Below are 21,389 nucleotides of genomic sequence, written 5' to 3'. Positions count from 1 at the left end.
AAAGTCATTCAAAGTCTTTTCTTTCTCTTGAAATGTGCTTTTGACTGAAGAGGGTTTTTACATCATTTATTACTAAAGATTATATTATTTTACCCACATTTTTATTCAGATAAATTATTCCAAATACACTGTATTTTCAGGGAAGAGTAGATAGCTTTAGGACTATGTAAGCTTCTCTTTTGGCCTCTTCAATGTTACAGTCTGATACTTTAAAGCCTTTTTCTTTTTTTTAACAATATACAACATTGAGAAGATTTGTGAACAACACATTTAAAAGTACCAACAACTAATGTTTACAGAGCATTTATATGTGCCAAACATTTTATAGGCATTATCTAATTTGTGTTGATGGCAATCTTGTAGGGGTATGTATGATCTTGTAGGGGTATGTATAATTTTATACATGAGGAAACTGAAATGGAAAGAGGCTAAGTAGCTTTCATAGGGGAATAGCTGGGATTTGAACTCAGATTTGAGAGCTCAAGCTTTTTATGATACTGCTTAATAAAATTATATAGACTCTATATGCTTTCCTGAACATATAAGCTTTGCATACATAGGAATATAATTTGACTGTAAGACACATGAAGGAAGAGATCATGACCTGTTTTACTAATAATTTACTAGTACCTAACAAGTATAACCATGTTTGTCACATAGAAGGCAACAGAAAAATTATTTACAAACAAATAAAATTATGAGTAGGATTGTATGGTGATACCAAGCATACAGCCGATTTTAGAGGACAGACCTCAACATTATTAGATAATTTTGTGGCATATTTTCCAGAGGTATGATTTGATATACATGAAAAACTGCATAACATTTCATTTAATATTTGTTTAGTAAGTTACTCTGACCACAGACACATTGAAGGATTTTTTCCCCTGATAATCTAACCTCTTGGGTACATCAAAAAGCTACTGAATTATAACTTAGAAGTTCTTTATCCGGAACTTCTATTCATTGTTGAAATCTTATCTATAGCACTCTTCTTGATGTTTGGTCTCTGTAGAACACTTCAAGTGACAGGGAGCCCAGTATTACATATGGCAAGCCACTCCATTTTTGAACTCTTATTGTATAGAAAGTTCTATCTTATAGTTAGTTGAAATCTCCTTCCTTGCAACTTCTTCCCATTGTTCTTAGTTTTGTCCTTGAGAGCTACTCAGAGTGACTGGCTGGACAAATGTCTACATGACAGTTCTTCAAATATTTGAAGGCAGTAATCATATCCCTCTAGGTTTTTTGTGCTCCAGGCTAAAAATCCCCAATTCCCTCAGATATTTTTCATGCTGCATGGTTTTAGCATTCTAGTGGTCAGTTTGTCTTTAAAAATCATCCTTTGACAGGCATCGATTTACCAAGAAGCTAAGAGCTCCAGGGCTTCACTTAACATGGGCGCCTTCCACAGTCTTAGGAGGGGACAGAGCAACATGTGTACATAGGAATATGTTTGGTAAAACTTGCAAAAGGAAAATATTGAGGTATCAGTGGGTTAAGACTCCTCTTTTAGGTGATAATGCCAGATGGCTTTGTGTTAGCCACAGGCATTTTTGGATTTGGCTAGTTTGGGAAATCTTTTAGTGGTTTAGTGGGATGTAACTGTGGTTTTTAGTTACTTCTGTGACTGTTAAGCTATTGCTAGCTGTCCCAGTATAGGGATGCCTTCCAGGAATCTTTCTATGTCTTTTGTGCCAACACTTCAAGCATCCTGACTTCAGGAAATTGAAGACAATCTGGTTAGTGAATATCATCAGCTCAAAAGGTATTTACAATTAGTGCATAAAAAACTTGATATGATCTGAAATCTTACAGCTCATATATGAAACTAAAGAGCACTTTTCCTTAAGTTTACAATAATCCTAAATATTGATATGACATTACTAATGAGTTTTGAAACTGAAAACTGTGTTTTTAAGCAATCAATAATTAAAACTAATTTCAACCAACTATGCTAAAAGATTGAAATATCTTTCTCTTCCTTCTACAAAAAATTGTGAAACTGCCATTATATAATGAGGTCACCTAAAGTTCTGCAGTCAACATATGTTTCTTAGAGGTGTGTTACGCAGTTCATTATAATGATATTTTTGAATCTTGCGATGTTTGTGGCATTTGTCAGCTTTTCTCATTCTAAATATTAATGCTTATACTTAGATTTGCATTTGTAATTTTTTAATTTTTAAAGAAGCCCCCCCACACACACACACACAAACTATAACCCATAGGCTTCACAAAACCTGGATCTTCCCTGCTCTCCAAAATAAATGCTGTCTGAATGAAAATATTACAATAGAAATGTTACCTCCTTTGATCTAATACTTTGCTTTTACTGAAGGCGGCTGGATTCCATTAGCTTTTCTGGCAGTTTTGCCACTCTGATTACAGAATTGCTGAATCAGAATCTTGGGATTGAGTATAACCTCAAAGGTCATCTAAATCAAACACTCATCCTATGCTCAAATCCCCTGCTGATGCCCCTGCAGGGTAGACATCAGCCCATGGTCGAATGCTTCCAGTGACAGGAAACTCATTATGGCCTGTGGAACTCATTACATCTTTAAACAACTCAAAATTTCATAAGGGTTGAATAGTACCTCTTATTGGACTTACTGTAAAATTAAATATCTCTTTTTTAATACACTTACCTAAATCTGATTTTTTTTAACTTATTGAATTTAATTGAAAAATAAAAATTGTATATATTTATGGTGATGACATGATGTTTTCAAGTATGTATAGACTGCGGAATGACTAAACCAAGTAAATTAACATAGGTATTATCTGACATAATTTTTTGTGAAAATACTTAAAAATCTACTTACTCTTAGCAATTTTCAAGAATACCATATATTGTTATTACTACAGGTACCATGTTGTACCTCTTGAACTTATTTCTATTGTCTAATTGCCATTTTATATGCTTTGACTAGTATCTCCCATATGTCCCCCTCACTTGTTCCAGTCTCCAGTAACCACCATTCTACTCACTGCTTTTACGAGTTCTACTTTTTGAGATTCCACATATAAATGAAATCTTTTTTATCTGGATTATTTCACTTAACATAATGTCCTCCAGGTTCATTCATGTTGTTGCAAATTACATTTTTAAAAACAACTTTATCAAGATAGAATTAATACATCTTTTTATTGTACTTAATATTTACATTTTTAGATATTACATATATTTATAATAGGTGAATATAATAAAAGGATATTATTCATATTCACCTATTACCAATAATTTTAACTTTCCAACATATCCTTCAAATAGATATTCTTTAACTGATGGTCTGTACTGTGGTAGCCTGGTCACTAGTAGAAAAAAAAAAAACAACGAATGTTATAGTAATTACCACTTATACAGCATTACTGTATGCCCAGGAAGATTTTATTTATAAGAATTTCATTTCTATAATAACACTATGAGATAATATCTTCTGTGTCTTATAAGTTAAAAAACTGAAGCTCAACCCAGGTAAATAATTTGACTAATTTCATGCAGCCATAAAGTTGCAGAACCGAGGTTCAAACCTAAGTCTATGTAACTGTGAAGCTCATACTTCAAACCAGTAGACTACACAAGCTCCTATAACATTGTGTTATCTCTAGTAATGATATTCAGAAGCAATAGTATGTACCAAACTCTCTACATAAATTATTTCATGTTAGTATATTTATCTGGAAAACCCAATAAAGTAGGTATTGTGATATTCAATATATAGTTCAGAAGGGTTAATCTGTCCAAGTTTACTTAGCTAGTGAGTGGTATAGTTAGTGTTTGCATCTGTCTAATATTTTTGGGCTGCTATGACAAAATACCATAGAAGGTTTATAAACAACAGAAATTTACTCTCATAGTTCTAGAGGCTGGGAATTTCAAGATCAAGTTGCTGACAGATTCAGTGTCCTGTGATGGCCTCCTTCCTGGTTCCTAAACAGCTGTCTCCTTACTGGACTGTCATATGGTAGAAGGGGCAAAAAGAGTCTCTGGGGTCTCTTTAGTAAGGGCACAATCCCATTCATGAGGGGTCCATTCTTATGACCTAATCACCTCCCAAAGGCCCCACATGCTAATACCATTACCTTGTGGGCAGGATTTTAACATACAGATTTTGGGGAGATATAAACATTAAGATCATAACAGCATCCAAATACACTTAATGTCAAAGGCTTTGCCTTTCCCCTAGCTTGTTCCATCACTTGGGTTGTAGAATAGGTCAGTTGTCTAGTAATGTCCTGGGGAGAATCATGAGTCATCTAAGATCCTCATGATTGCATTGTCTCATTCTGTTGCTGCAGCTGATCTCTTGAGGCTGAAGGTTGAAAGCAGCCACCAGGATTTACAAATATAATATAATATAATATAATATAATATAATATAATATAATATAATATAATTGTGTATACGTACACATTTGTGTATTTGTCTATATTTCCATCCTAGTCATTTGGCCTAATATGGAGTGAATAAGTAAAATATCACTGCTAATAGATTTCCATTCCAAAGCTGCCAGCTCTATGATGAAAAATTCGGCTTACCACTGCCCAATCTGCTTCTCCACTTCAATCTGGCAAACTATTCACTTATTAAAAGTATATCTCTATAAAGCCTTTTTGATGGGAAGGTGAGACACTTGGGGAATATCATATTATAAATTCCACATTGAGGTCCTCTCTTCTTATGCTCATTTTAATACAAAGTTCATTTACTATGACTGTAAAAGTTAGATTTGGAATGGAAAAGAAGTGGTGTCATGTAAGGACAACATGACGCCCAAGATGAACACATATTATATCCTACCTCCGGGTGGAGCTGGCTTAGGTGGTCAATCAGTCCCATTGTGCTAAGTATATGTGTCTGCTTATGTATATCATCTTTAATGGTTGTTGAATGACTATTTTTTTAAATGATAAAAACTATAAATTGTATATAATACAGAAAAGTGTTTATCATCTACACATTGTTAGCTATTATCTTAGTTACTAAAAATATTGATATCATACTCTGTTTGTTGAGTTTAAAAGAAACTTTTAAGCTATTTTAGTATAATTATCAATTGTCCTGGAGTGTGAGTCCTAGGGAAAACAATTCTTCTATCAAATTTTTTAATTTCCATGGAATTTTATAAAATAATTATTTAACACCATTGCTATGTCAAACAATTAGCTACACCATTGGCTTTTTGAAATATGGTAGTTGTCACCTGTCTGATGCCAAGTGTTCTACTTCTGGTGGCTTAATAGGTAAGCCAGATTTGATTGTGTGAACTCTAATTGTCTCAGGGTGCTTTGCTGTTTGATTTTGTTTTAAATAACAATTGTAGACAAATTTTATCTCACTCATAACTTGACATATTCCATATCCATCTCAACTTGGTTGGTCCATGTTACCAGGACAGAACCCCAAATCAAAGGTTTTAGATTAAAAAGTCATTAGGCTTATTGTAGAGGTTGGCTGCAATCTTAACCTGTCAAGATCTAAACAGCCTGCCTTTAGCCTCCAATTTTATGGTCTTATGAGAACGTTTCCATGACTAAATTCCTGTTTCTGTTTATCTGCCTGATTTCCTGTCCCATTCATTCCAATATGGACTATTTTATATATATAAATATATATATATATATATATATATATATTTATTTCAAGTATTTCATGATTTTAGGATCTTTGCTAAAAAGTTGGACCATTAAGGAAGTGGTCATATCATGAAACACACTGTCTTCCATTATCTCACCAGCTCCAAACCCCTGGCCTCTCATTTTCTCTCAGTACTTGGCTGTTTTTCAGAATAACTCCCACCTTTTTTTACATTTTCTCAAGGATAACTTTTTTTTTTCTCCTAAATTCAGTCCCTAGTCCTTGCCTTTCTTTCCAAACTAAGCCCCTTAAGGAACTTCCAAATACAGAATACTCCCTAAAGGTAAATCTGGAAAGTGTAATTTCCTCCGTGATTAAGATTATTCACCACCCTATCGATTGCTAAGGTTATTTTCTCTGCTGTCATATCTCACGAAAAGCTTTGATAAAACTGACCAAACATTTGTAACATATCCTGAATCTAGCCACTTTTCTCCCCTTCCACTGTGACTATCTGTCCTGGTCACCATTTTTTCCCAACTGGATTATTCCCATAGCATTCTAAATGATCTCCCACTTGCACCCCGATCCCCTAACAGAATACTCCCAACCCTACAGCCAGAAAATCCTTTTAAAACATATATCACTTCTCAGCTTAAAACTATAAAACTTGCAATGGCTTTATATTTGACAGAGTGAAAGCCGACGTCCTTCCAATAGCCTAAAAGATCTTATCTCTCTCTGGCTTCTTCTCTTTCTACTCCCCTAACTCCTCCTTGAGACACTCCCAGCTCATGACACTTCGTCACTTCTGGTGATTATCTTTGCTTTGTTTGCTAGCTCAGAATAATTTTTCCCCTGGTATAAGGTTGTCCTGCTCCTTCGCTGATACCAAATCTTTCCTTAGTGAGGCTTCCATGGACATTTTACTTAAAATTCCTCACTCAACACACACCACTAATCTTCCTTTGTTTTGTTTCTGTAGCACTTTTGACCTTTTAACTGACTCTATTATTGCCTATCTTCCCCCTTCACCCATGCTTAGAATACAAGCTCAATGAGAACAGGCATTTTGTAAAAATTGGTATATTCTCAGAACCTAGAAGGGTTCTTGGTACACAATAGTTGGCAAATAAATATTAGATAGCAAAAGCAATGAATAAATTAGTGAGATTATTTCATATTCATGCTGAGATCTACCTTTAGTTGAGTACATTAATCAATGTTTAAAATTTGATTAGGTACATAACTTTATTCATTCAACTACTTTAGGGACACATTGATAAATGGCACTTAATATGTGGGAATACAAACAAATAAGTGATCATTTTAAATGATAAACGCTTTGAAGGGAAGAAACAGAGTACAGTGATGGAAGATAGCTAGGATGATCCAACTTAAATGGTTGACTTATCTAAATAAAGTGGTATCAAACCAAAATATGCAGAACGAGGTGTCTGCTACATGAGGAACAGGGGTAAAAGCTTCCCAGAAGCAAGTTACAGCACATGCAAATATCCTGCAGCAGGAAATAGCATTTGAGGGACTGAAAGGAATACCTGTAAATGGAGCCCACTGAGGGAGAAGGGTTTCATGAAAGGAAAGTGAAGAGTGAGGTGGGGCTGAGATTATGCTGGGTCTTGCAGACCATGAATAGGGGTTTAGTGTGCATTCTAACTGCATTGGAAGTCACTGAAAGGGAGCAACACAATCATCTAATTTTTTTTAAATGGTCATTTTGGCTTCTGAGTAGAGAACAGATTTGAGGGAACAAGAGTGTCTTAGGTTCTATGAACAACAGCTCAAGAAAGATGAGAAGATACAGGTTTTTAAAATATATAATCATAAAACAAAAAGTTAAGGTACAAAGCAAAATTTGGAATATAAACAGAAAAAGTGAATCATATTTCCTCTTTTTTTCCTCTCTGCTCTCTACTTTCCTACATTTCCAAATAGTTAGTGTTAGAATATCTTAGTATTAGTTAGGGGAAGAAAATCACAGGCATGAACATACATACAAACATAAAGAGAAAAAAGAGAAGAAAAATTCAAAGTAAAATGTGAACTCTGCTCAGTGGATTTATAAAGTAATTCATTTACAATTGAATTTTATTTTTTAAAAACCAAATTGCCACTGACATTAAATTTAAGTCATATTTGTTTTGGAGACTATCCCAAGTTAAAGTATAGATATGAATAATATAATATTTTGTTTTTTGTAGTTTTCCATTATTAAAAAAATCCAAACAAATACCACCACGACAGTATATAACAGAAACACAGCAATAGTGGTTAAAATATTTATCTTTGATTACAGAACTGAAGATTAATAAGTTATCAACATTTAAAGGGAGGAGTAAACGCCAAAGAAATTTAACATGCTTCTTCCATCTATCAGTGTCTATTGTGAAAAGTTCAAGTTACCTATTTTGTTTTTATCTTCAATGGGATAAAGATCCTTTGTCTACAATATTGGTTGTTGTTTCTTTGAAAATCTATGCTTATGGGAAATTTCAGAATTAAATGTAGAATGAGGTTTAAGTTTGATTAGTCCATTGCAACTGAACACAGCAGGAAGAGGCCAGCAGAGTGTAGGGTGGAATTAACATTCATGCAATATATAGGGTTGCCTACTGATAAATTGTGTGTCTGAGCCTTTTGCTTTCTTGGAAACTATTTTCAAGGTTGGTATAAGGCTGTGGAACGTTTTGTGAAATCACTAATGGTTTTCTAGACCTATATTGAGTATTTCAAAATGTCTACATTTGTATTTTGTGGTTGGTAAAAATGATTAATAATACCTTGCTTTTAAATAAAATGTCAAATTATATAATCTTCACAAAACTAATCATATTTTCCACCAAATTTTCTCAGTTCTCCTAAGCCCTTCTACAAACAGGGAGGCCTTTATGTAATATCTTGGCTTGCTCAATCGACAGAATGCTATGAAAATAACTGTTACTAAAGGTTTTAAACGAATAATGAAGGTTGGCTGAATTAAATGCCCTCCGGCTTATGTTTCCTTCTCTGACCCTAAGGCAAAAGGACACTCACAATATCTTTTTATTTTTATTTGTAGTAATTACAGTGGGCCCATATGATTTTAAGAGAAATTTACACCAGTTTCAAATCATTCATAAAGGCAATCTAATTGGCAATGATTCCTTAATGTGGATATTGGTTTTGGTTGCTGACTCCTTCAAAAACAACATCTTTTCTCATGTGGAAATACTGCCTGGGAAAGAACTAGAATGTCCATGTGACCAATGAGGTCATATCAGCCTTGAGTGGGTTTGGCTGCCTTGTCTGTTAATCTCCTGGTGCCAAGTTAAACACAGCCCAGGGAAAAATTATGTGCTCCATTTATTATCACGCACATCCTTGGAATGAACTGAAGGGGGCAATATTGACTAAGAAAATTCAGCAGAGCAGTAGTTAAGGAAATAAACTTGGGAACACTGTAACATTATTTAAGATAAAAATCATTTTTGTTTGCCAGCTGCTACTACCATTACACACATATACACATACACAATGCCCAATAAAGAATTACTGAGGGACTCAAAGTTTCAAATATCATGGATTGTATTATAAATTATATTCACAGATTATAATAACAGCCAAGTTGGTTTTTGTCTGCAAAGTATATTTTAAAAGGTACATTTTAATAGGTTTGGCACAAGTTTAGCTAACTTTATTAGCCTTTCTATCTAACTCACTCTGTGTGAAGTCCCTCACATAATAGATTTTGGTTGTTTCACAGCAAACATGATTTCTTCTTTCAATTAGCTTAACGTACACAGATAAGAGTAGATAAATCAGGCCTGAGGTGCCTCTCCTTCCAACAGCACTTTTCCTATGCGATTTCCTCTAGCCTTTATTGAGGAAAGCAGACATTCTGGCAATAATATCTTTAAACTTGTGCTATAGGCAGGCATGGTGGCTCATGCCTATAATCCCAGCACTTTGGGAGGCTGAGGCGAGAGGATCACTTGAGCTGAGGAATTTCAGACCAGCCTGGGAAATATAGGGAGACCTTGTCTCTACACAAAATTTAAAAAAAAAAAAAATTAGCTGGTTGTGGTGGCATATGCTTGTGGTCCCAGCTTCTTGGGAGGCTGAGGTAGGAGGATTGCTTGAACTTGAGAGGTAGAGGCTTCAGTAAACAGTGATTGCACCATTGCACACCAGCCTGGGTGACAGAACAAGACCCCCATGTCAAAAATAAAAAACCTGTGCCACAAGTTGTCATAAGTTTATATTTAAGTGACAAATATAGCAAACATAGTTTTTCACTTAGGAATATTTGTATGTGAATGAATGTGTGTGTGTAACTTTCTGCATATGATATGGCTTCTAATAAAATAGAATAACAGCATTTTCACAACTTAGATTTTTACTGAAAAAAAAACTATATTATATAAACGCATACCTGCTCATTTTATAATAGTAGTCAGACCACTCTAATTTTCCTGTTCCAGAAAGTGTGTTATTCTTGACCACTCCCCTTTTCCCTGGATAACTTTATTTGCAACAGAAATATCTAGTCTCTCACTTCTACTACTGAATTGCTCATTTTATTCCCCATTCTAAAACAAAACTCTTGGGAGGATTACAGTTAGTAGTATACCTGGATGAGGTATTGTTTGAAGAACAGATAATTTAGGGAGGTGAATTTTGTTGTTTTGAGTGGGGAGTGGGGACCCTCAATAGTTGTATTTTATACACACATAAAATTCTACATAAAGACAATTCTATATAAATGAAGTAATATAAATACAAACTAATATTAATACAAGATATATGAGATGTTTGTAGATAATTCTCTCCATAGCTTAATTTCTCTACCCCTAAAATGAGAAGGTTGGACTAAATTAGCCAAGGAGGGAATACAAAAAATTAGTACAATCACTTCAGAGACCTGGAATTGACACCAGAAGCAAGGACTTGATTATCCAAGGTCAAACTGCTCAAGAGAGCCAGAGTCAGGCCTAGAACCCAGGTTTCCAAAAGCCTAGTCCATGCTTCCTCCACCAGAAAAATACCGTATTGTTCCTAGAATGAATGCCATATCCGGATACTTGCTGCTGTTAGTCAAGCCCAGTGCTTAGGTGTCACATTGATGACAAGGTACATACAGAGATATTTACTGAACCAGACTAAGGGCATCAAAGTTTCCAAGCACACGTTTAATGAAATGTCCTCCACCAGTCAAGGAGGAATGAAGAAAAAGCAAAACAAAGAAGGGAGTGAAGGAACAATACATAAGAGAAAGACGGTTCCATTAAGGACAAGGGACAGGCATAAATATGAAGAAGATGGTATGGGGAGCTGGATCTGTGTATGCTTGAGGAAAGCAAAACAAAAAAGCAAGCAATTTTCTGTCTATTGCCGGTAACTCACTCTCCTTCCACCTTCCCTCATTGGGCAGGCTATTCTGAGAACCTATGATTTCCTTTCTCTCTTCGTTTTATCTTTGTTCCCTTTCAGCCGAACATCTGTTTATTTTTATTGATTAGTTTAATTATGAGATATTAAAAATGTGCTCCTACTAATTTCACTTTATTTTTTTCTTAATTAGAAAACAGTATAGGAATTGGCATAATCCTGAGTTGGGCCTAAATTGAACATTTTTAATTATTTTATTGTATAGCAAAATAACTTACCTTAAAATTAAGGGCCTCCTACAATTACAAATTTAAAGGATTACACAATGTTCCTGAGACACTTTTTAGCAATTATTTATAAAATAACATAGCATATAAATATCAACTCACCACCTAAGGGGTCCCAAGTCTAAGACACACCCCTTCTTCTCAGTACCTTTTTCCAATAAATCATTAGTCATGAAGATCTTATTGTGCCCCTAGGACACACTGTTTTAGTCCATTCAATGCTCTTATGTTTAAAGTCCTGAGAAGAACCAACTTGGTTGAATAAAGTAGCGAAGATCAAGGTCACAAGATTTCTTAGGATGATTTATATGTCTTCTGTCATCAACCATGTTGATTTCAAAGACATCAGTAAAGTATCAACCCTGGATTCAATTCAAAACTACGGATATGTGTTGCTTTAGGCTGGGGGGCAATCTTTTTTTATCTTACAAAAAAAAAGAAGACTATGTCTAGGGGAGTATACAGTGTTGTAAAGAACTGATGTCCTTTTCCAAATATGATACTACTATTTGCATTCACATATGGTTAGAATGTATTTATATATAATTTGTATATCATTCCCACTATGCACACTATGCATTAGTGGTGTCAGTTCTCTTGTTTACTGCTTCCATTGATTTTTACAACTCTAACTCTGAAATGGCACTACAGTTGAAGCTTTCCCTAGCCTCCTCTTCATTCTTTACACATTCTTTGCTCTTTCCATTGCTCTGGTTGTCCAGGCATCTCTAATTATACTACCTATTATAGTTATAATGAGCAGGTTTTCAGTTTTTCCCCTATCCATATCCATGATTATTAAATTCTCTATTACTCCTCCTTACCAGAAAAGATACTGTTTGTCAAACACCCAAAAGAGATATCGCTGTGATGAAGTCATTACTGATTTCTAAAATGATCAGAAGGAATTTTCTTGATTTAGCATTTTGTGTCTATTTAAATGAGGTTAATGAATTGAAGAAGCTCTCCTACAGCAGAGCATGTCAGGTTAAAATGACCATCTATGAGTCTTTGGATTCATAACACCTACAAATACATCAAAACACAACGCAGGCAGAAGAGCACTTTGCTCTGACTACAAGAGTGTTGAATCATTACAAATTATTATAATTATAGTACATGCATTCATGTGGGAATTTTTATCACTCCCTGACAAATAATGGTTCTCAATAATATTATAAAGTTCATAAGCAATTAAAGTATATCTTTTTCTTTTCATAGAATTTTCTCTATTCATTTGTCTTGTATCTGTCTCTATGCATTTGTGTGAAACATCTTTAAGGTTAACAGCAACTATGAAAATCTAGGGAGAGAGGATGATCTGAAAAAAGAACCAATGAATTTTAAATGAAGTTCATATTGGAAGGCCTTTGAAAAAAAAGAATTAATGTCTTTACTGTAATCTGACTATAGTGGGTTAGCTGCTTAAAACTAAGTTTTGAATTATTAATGCTGAAAAACATTTCTACAAATGTGCCTAATAGGAAGTTGTAGAAACAAACACAATAGTCTTTAGTGAAAATGTATAAAAGTCTTGCTTGGTTGTTTATAACCAACCAAGACATTTAAAATAATAAAATATATAAATGTCTTGGCCCTGTGGATGTCTCTTAAAAATAGGTACTTATGAGAGTGTACATAAAGAAATAAAAAAGACAAAACTAAGCACTATCAATTAAAAGACCTGCAGTGTGACATGTTTTGAATGCAAGTTGATGAGTCAAGGCTATGGTGCCCGGCTGAAAAGCAGGTGTCCCTGAGAAGCCAAGAATCCTGGAGAGTATCTGAGAACTACCAAGGAAAGCAGTCCCACCACACAAACGGCAGACGAAGTGCCAGAAAACCAGCTTAACAGCAGCTTACGGAAGGGAGGCAGCGCAAATCTCTCAAGCTGTTCTGCTGCCATCCAGGAGTGCCTCGTATGTAAATCCTAATAAACTCACCTACTTGCCAAGCTGGACTTGTCTGAGTCATTCTTTGGTCTCTTGGCTCCCTCCTAGTTTAGGAGAAGCCTTTTGTTTTAATGTGATTCCGGGTTTTTCTCATTACATCATTTCATGTCAATTGGTACAAGAACATATTCTCTATTTATGACATTTCTATACATATTTGACTTTTTGAATTATGTCAGATTTGCTGGAGAAATCTAATAATATCCATGACCAAGCTTATGAACTTCTCAAATGTTCACATGGACTCAAGATTCTGGGTGAGTCTGTAGACCATTCCTCTTGGCAACAGTCTGAAAGACAGAGAACCTGACATCTCCTTTCCCTATGCAGTCTTCAGTCCCAAGCTGGCTCTGAGACAGCCTGTTCTCAAGGAACATATGGCTTCATGTTAAGTATTATCCTGTTTCAACTCTCAGTCTTCCCATCTAGCTGTATTGGATCACATATGAACAACAATAACAAAATAATAATACGCTATTCAATATGGGACTAAAATCAACTCATTTAAAGCTTAAAGACTAAGGTATTCATATGAAAACAAGCTTTGTAAGAGAATCAGAAAATATGAAGTCTAAAGTCTTGACACTAAACAATTGACGTATCTTTTTTCATTTAATATAAACTTTTTATTAAGAGAAAACATTTTCTGAACTCAACCATATTGATAATAATAAACCATGGCAGAAAATGATCTTCTTACTCTGCTAACAAGCAAGTTTAATTTTCCTGGAAAATATTACATATTATCTTAATTTTAAATTTTTATGAGAACATAGTAGGTATATATATTTATGGGGTACCTGAGATATTTTGATACAGGCATACAGTGTGTAGTAATCACATCAGGGTAAATTGGGTATTCATCACCTCAAACATTTATCATTTCTTTGGGTTACAAACATTCCAATTATACTTTTAGTTATTTTAAGATGTACAATAATTTATTGTTGACTGTAGTCACCCTGTTATCAGATACTAGATCTTATTCATTCTGTCTTTGTACCCACTAACCACCCGCCTCCACCAACTACCCTTCCCAGCCTCTCGTAACCATTATTCTACTCCCTGTCTCCATAAGTTCAAATGTTTTAATTTTTAGCTCTCACAGATGAGTGAGAATATGCTAAGTGTGTCTTTCTCTGCCTGGCTTACTTCACTTAACATAGTGTCCTCAAGCTCCATCCATGTTGTTGCAGATAACAGAATCTCATTCTTTCCTATGTCTGAATAGTACTCCACTGTGTACATGTACCACATTTCCTTTATTTATTCATCTGTTACTTGGATACAAGTTGCTTCCAAATCTTCGCTATTGCAAATAGTGCTGCAATAAACACGAGACAGCAGATATCTCTTGAATATACTGATTTCCTTTGTTTTGATTATACCTAGCAGTGGGATTGCTGGATCATATGGTAGTTCTATTTTTAGGTTTTTGAGGAACTTCTATACTGCTCTTTACAGTGACTGAAGGATATTTACATTCCCACCAACAGTGTATGAGGGTTCCCTATTCCCCACAACCTTGCCAGCATTTGTTATTGCGTATTTTTGAATAAAAGCCATTTTAACTGGGGGGGAGATGATATATCATTGTAGTTTTGATTTGCAATTTTCTGATGCATTTTTTCATATGCCTGTTTGCCATTTGTATGCCTTTTGAGAAATGTCTGTTTAGATCTTCTGCCCATTTTTAAATTGGATTATTAGATTTTTTCCTATTGAGTTGTTTGAGCTCCTTATGTATTCTGGTGATCAATCCCTTGTCAGATGATAGTTTGGAAATATTTTCTCCCATTCTGTGGTTGTCTCTTCACTTTGTTGACTGTTTACTGTGCAGAAGCTTTTTAACCTGATATGATTCTATTTGTCCATTTTTGCTTTGGTTGCCAATGCCTGTGGAACAGTAAGAAATCTTTGCCAAGGCTGATGTCCTGGAGAGTTTCTCCAAAGTTTTTTTTTTAGTGGTTTCATAGTTTCAAGTCCTAGATTTGAATCTTTAATCTATTTTAATTGGATTTTTATATTTGGCAAGAGAGAGGGGTCTTGTTTCATTCTTCTGCATATGGATATCCAGTTTTCCCAACACCATTTGCTGAAGAGACTGTCTCTTCCCAATGTATGTTCGTGGCACTTTTGTTGAAACTAAGTTCACTATAGATGTATGGATTTCTTTCTGGATTTGAAATTACATTCTATGTGATGCTATCCTCTTCCCTGGCAATAAAACAAATGAAGTTGCCTTTGTACAAATTCCATGGTGACTTACAAATATTTTCATAGACATCTGATCCTTTAGTAAGAAAGTGGCCACATTTACTCATTTCTGATGAAACAAAAGTAGTTCTCTGACCTGTTGGTAAGTAATTACACAACAGAAAGTACTGACAGTTTGAGAAAGGAAGCAAGAATAAGATTCCACTTACATAACGGGACTCATAGGAAATTAGGAAAAAGAACAGGTCTTAGCAAAAGCTCTCATTTTGACAACAGTTGCCATTTGTCTTTTGCCTCTTAATCCTTACAATTACAAATATAGATTTGCTTTAAGTTACCCATTAGGTAGGAAGACAGAACAAAAACAACAACAAAACGCCAACAAATTCTTTCCTATTAGGTAGTTTTAAGCTAATATATTATCCTGCGGGCTGGAAATGCAAAAAGCATCTTATGGAATCACATCATAAATGACCCATGTAGGACAGTATATTTTTCATTAGCAAGGTAAGGAGGCATAGAGCCAAATAAATCAAAATGAACAAGGCAATTATTGTTCCTCCCATAATGTCACCTTAAAATGGAAGCAATAAAGGAAATACAATGTAAAGAAAGAATTTTTTACTGGGGAACACATTTTTATATTTAGAAAGAAAAACTTTATGCCTCTGAAAAATAGTGAACCAATTATTTTATGTGAAAAGTAAATTTTAAAAGAATACAAAGTTAGATTTATGAAACAGGTCTGGGAAATGCTAATTATTTACTCAAAATAATAGGAATGTAAGAAAAATTTAGACTTTAAAAAATAACTTCTAAGTGAATGCCAATGATAAGCAGGAATCAACATTTAGATAGCAACACTGTCCTTGATGTCTTTTAGATTTGTAATGCTATAGATTTTGTAGAAATATAATGACCATTATTATAGTGAATTCTTCAGTATGCATATTAGTGAAAATTGACAATAACATCTTCATAAGCAGTGAGATTCCCAGAGTTCAAATGTCTTTTAAGTTTGAATAGGTAATATTCACCTATAGTGGTCATTGCTGATAAATTGATTTTTGTAATGCTGTAAAGCAAGTAGGTATGAGCCAATTACCTGTCCCTCCATACAATTTTTTTCTAAATTTCATACTCAGTAATGAGGTCTTAAGGGGAAGCTTTTGTTTTTTTTAAATATATTTAGGGAAAATGGTCAAGTGTGAAAGCTGTTATGACTAACAGCAATCAATGTTGTCTCTTACAGTTTATATTACTTCTACTTAAGAAATAACATACTCTTACTTACGACTAGGCTCAACAGAAATTTTTTCTTTTCTAGACAAGAATAGAATGTATAGTAGTGAAAAATTGAGCAACCATATGGGAATGTGATATGGCAAACGGGAAGATGCGTGATCTTTAAGGATTTTAGATGCAGGACTGACAAGAGCATACCAGATGGTATCAGACCCATTTTTTTCCCATTTATGACCAAATTGTTGATGCCCTTATAGACTGTGTGACACCTTCTGAAGAAACTCTAAAGTGCCTCCAGGTCCCTTAAAGTACTAATTAGAAATTTAAAAAAGGGTTTATGATGCAGATGGGAGTTTCAATTCTTTTTTATTGTGCCGTTACGTCTTTAAAGAGACTATAGACAAAAGCTGGTACTACTAGATAGTGTCAAAGAGGAGAATCTTTCTTTTGGATCATGATTTAAGCTGTTATTTTGACAAGGGTAAAATATTCTTTAGAACTGAGAAGAATGTGTAATTCAGGGGGCTTGTTTACTATAGATGAAAATCTGATCACCTTCTTGGTTAAAATGTAGCAATATTCCCCTTCCTTTAGAATAAAGTTTAAAATTCTTCACCTAGGTAAATATAAACAAATATATATTCTTTGTCTTAGCCCCTAACTTAAAGCATTTTTCAAAACTCTGCCCCTTATATTTTTATGGCTAGCCCTTTCATTGCAAACTGTATGTATTTGTCCATTCTCATGCTGCTTATAAAGACATACCCGAGACTGGGTAATTTATAAAGGAAAGAGGTTTAATTGGCTCACAGTTTAGCATGGCTGGGAAGGCCTCAGGAAACTTACAATCCTGGCAGAAGGGGAAGCAAACACATCCATCTGGCTTCCTTGCTCCTTGAAGACAGCCTATTGTGGGACTTCGCCTTGAGATTGTGTGAGTCAATACTCCTTAATAAACTCCCTTTCATATATACATCTATCCTGTTAGTTCTGTCCCTCTAGAGAACCCTGACTGATGCACAACCTTTATCCCAATCTTTTCCCAGTTGACTCATTGTTCTAGCCTCATTCAGTTTGTACCTATTTCAGGAAACATTTTCTGAACTACTTTCTCACAACCTAATCTGGATTCAGTAGGCATTTCTTTATGGAGCTCCAGTAGCATCTTGAGTTTAACTTAATTGTTGGGTTCAGCATGCATTACTGCTTGGAAAAGCAAGCTATCTTTTTCCTCTACTCTCACACCAATACAACAACAATCAACACATAAAACTTCAAAATATGTGACCCCAAAATACGTGGTGATTCCTCCCCACCAGCAAGCAAGCAATTCTGCGGCAGACACCAGCTGGGTGTCCTCCAATTCAATTGACACTGTCTACCTGGAGACAGAATTAGATCCCACAGGTTGAGCGCTCAATTCCACAAAACCTCCTCCTCGCTTCCCACCAGTTGCATGTCTAGGCCTCTAGAAAGTTTGACCAACTTGCTTCAAGTTGGGGTTCTCACAACGCCTTCTTTGGGTTTGATTAGTTAGAGCAGCTCACAGAATTCAGGGAAACGCATTTACTAGTTTATTATAAAGGGTCTTACAAAGGATACAGATAAACAGATTCACTGGGTGAGGAATGGGGAAGAAGCATAGAGCTTTTATTCCTTCCCTGAGTGTGCCACCCTCCAGGAACCTCTCTGTGTTCAGCTACCCAGAAGCTCCTGAACCCTGTCCTCTCAGGCTTTTTAGGGAGACTTCACTGGACAGGCATGATTGAAGCATGGACAACCATGTTGAAATGTGATTGGTCAAAAGGGTATGATCTAAACATAATAAGGCCTGTCTGTTCAGATTCTTTTAGACCTTTCTGTGAAATATTCCTTCCTCCGGGGAACAAGTCAGGACCCTTTCTAGAATGAGGTTCTTGTAACCCACAACCAGCTTCGAGTCCTGCCGTGGGCAGGTAAAAGAAGAGCAGGAAAAGACCAGAGAGGAAGATTCTGTTTACTGTAACAAGAGGTATGGGAGTTATGAACCCAAAGCCATGGAAGAAAACACATATACATATATTAGGTTATTATGTATTATCACTATAAATGTCCATTTGTGAATTTAAACTTCATTTGAACTCTTTAAAGGAAGAGCTTGTGTCCTAGTAGTTTTTATCTTTATAGTCTCTTTGTCTAGCATGCAATATGACCTGTGCTCAATGAATACGTATATGGCTGTGGAATTGAACAGAAATTTCAGTGGAAGTGTTAAAAATGCATAGATAAAATTAAACCTGAGAAAAGACTGAGTAACATAGAACATACTAGAGAAGGCACCCAGAAGCTCTGAAGAAGTTAATGAAAAAGTGCTTCAAATTAAGTGTTTATGCACCAACACACAATACGTAGAAATTAAGAGAATTTACGCCATTAACATCAACTGACAAACTTGATTTCATAGATGATCATCTTAATATGTGTTGTCTGCTGGGCCAAGGCGTATGCATGTATTGGGACCATATATTTAAAATTTTTATTTTTTATAATACTAGACATATATGTATTTTTATATACAAATATGAGTATTTTATGCTCATGCAGAGCAAAAATATATACATATATAGGTATATATTCTGGGAGTTCTATATCCAGTAGAGGCCACTTTTTAGCATTTTCATATTTGTTTTACAAAAAAATTTTTCCTGTTATATATTGCTTTACATTTTTCCCCCCAAATAATCTAGAAGTACATGCTAAGTAATCAAGTAGAGGTTTTTTTAACTATACAGTTACAGATAGCTTAACAACGGGGATACTGTCTAAGATATGTATTGTTAGGCAATTTCATCATTGTGCAACTATCACAGAGTTATTTACACTATTCTAGATGCTACAGCCTATTACACACCTAGGCTGTATGATATAGCTATTTCTTCTAGGCTAAAAACCTGTATATGTTACAGTACTGAATACTTTGGGCAACTATAACACAATGGTAAGTATTTGTGTATCTAAACATAAAAAATATATAGTAAAAATACAGTATTATAATCTTATGAGACCACTGCCCTATATGTAGTCTGTCATCGACCAAAATATCGTTACACGGTGCATGACTGTATATCATAAACATGTCTCTATGTCACTACATCTGCATGTATATAGCTAAAAATCTAAAGATTGAACCACCTGAACAAAAGCATTTATTTAATACAAAAGAGACAAGATGGGATATCCCTGTGGAATGATATTATATGCAACCCTGTCAGACTGTATGTGAATGATTTTCTAAAATACATTGGAAAACAGGCACCAAGGCAAAATGTATTGGTAAAATGTTTATCTTCTGAAAGCATGTAACCTCGAATATTACCGTTTGAATTTGCTGTGGGCATGGGAATGGTCATCATGCAGAGCAGGGTTTTCAAACAGGCCTACAGAACAACCTACATCAGAAAATACAGTAAGCTTGCTAAAAATGCAACTTTCTGGCTCTACAACAAACTTCCTCAATCAGAATCTTTGAGGAAAAAATAGAGCTGGCTTTTTGGGCATGCTCAGAAGGGCCCCATGCTGGGTTTAATGTCTTACTGTCACCATCGTGTACAATTCTTCATGATTTTGATGTCACCATCAAAAATTCTTAATGCCTTTCAACATGGGGCTTTAATTTTGCACTATGCCCTGCTAATTGTATAGCTGGTTCTGAGAAAGAGCACTGAGAAATGCACATTTTAAACAATCACTCCACGTGTCTGCAGACCACACTGTGATACACACTAAAAACTGAAAATGATTGACTGAAGGTTAAAGAAGCAAAGAAATGTTACTCTTGGGTAGACTTCTTATAATCTAGGAAGACAGGACTATGAATGTGGAGGGAACAGAAACCATGGGAGACAGTGTAACCATGTCATCTTCGAGTTCATAAAAGCCAAGCAGTGAGAGACAGAGAAAAGCAAAATGCTATATTTTTTTGAAAGAACATTTCCGAAGTTCTGAGAGAGATAGAATTGTACCTTTGTTCAGAAGTTCTAAAGGGCATATGGTGAGGAATTAAAATCAGAGACTCCAAGTACTAATCCCCATATTATAAATGTAATGTAAGCTACTGACCAAATTTAGTAATCGGAAATTTTCATGTCTCTACAAGGTAATGAGATCAGACCTTCAAGGTTGAGAAGATGTAAGAATACAAAAAATGGAGAGAATCTGAAGAAGTTTACAAAGACTTGAAACACTGGAAAACTCTTAAGACAAAACAAGGGCCTTTACATAAATAAAGCAGAATAGAGCTTTAAATGGAATCAAAATCCAGTACTGGGAAACTTGCAGAAGAATCTGATGAGATTAAAAAAAAAAAAAAAAAACACCTCAGGAATGAAGCTTTCCCTGACCCAAACTAAGCCCGCAATCTTTCCATAAGAGAGAGCACTGAATACCAGCACTCACAGTGTGGATACTCAGTTTTGATCACTATCACCATTCTAGGGTAACAGCAACTATACAGACACAGTACCAAATACAGAGTAGGTGCTTTACAAATGTTAACTAAATTGTAATTCTATGTTTGTTCAAATACGAAAGTGCTACCTTAGGTTGCCTCAGATAAAAAACAAGAAAATGCATTGAGCTAGAGTATTCATAGTACCAAAAACATTCCAGGTGCTTCTCCAGTGAGTTCTCCTGGACACACATTAATCTCATCCGGCTCACCTCAGTAATTTGTTTGAA

At 35.0% G+C, this 21,389-nt stretch overlaps 1 long non-coding RNA gene across 3 annotated transcripts in view; it reads left to right on the top strand.

Moving 5' to 3' along the window:
- The window catches only part of LOC129059455 (uncharacterized), a 58,883-nt gene that overhangs the window by 18,496 nt on the left and 18,998 nt on the right, over positions 1 to 21,389 (top strand). The window contains exon 6 of one of the 3 annotated variants that reach the window (XR_008525358.2): positions 20,809 to 21,007. The exons of 1 other annotated variant lie outside the window; for it this stretch is intronic. This is a non-coding gene — a long non-coding RNA (uncharacterized LOC129059455). Of the gene's footprint in view, positions 1 to 12,879; positions 13,240 to 20,808; positions 21,008 to 21,389 lie in introns of those variants that run through there. One more of the 3 variants, XR_008525357.2, reaches the window with a different exon arrangement.

Source organism: Pongo abelii, chromosome 4 (assembly GCF_028885655.2).
Source record: "Pongo abelii isolate AG06213 chromosome 4, NHGRI_mPonAbe1-v2.0_pri, whole genome shotgun sequence".
Classification (NCBI taxonomy): domain Eukaryota; kingdom Metazoa; phylum Chordata; class Mammalia; order Primates; family Hominidae; genus Pongo; species Pongo abelii.
This window is presented reverse-complemented; position numbering and strand designations above follow the sequence as displayed.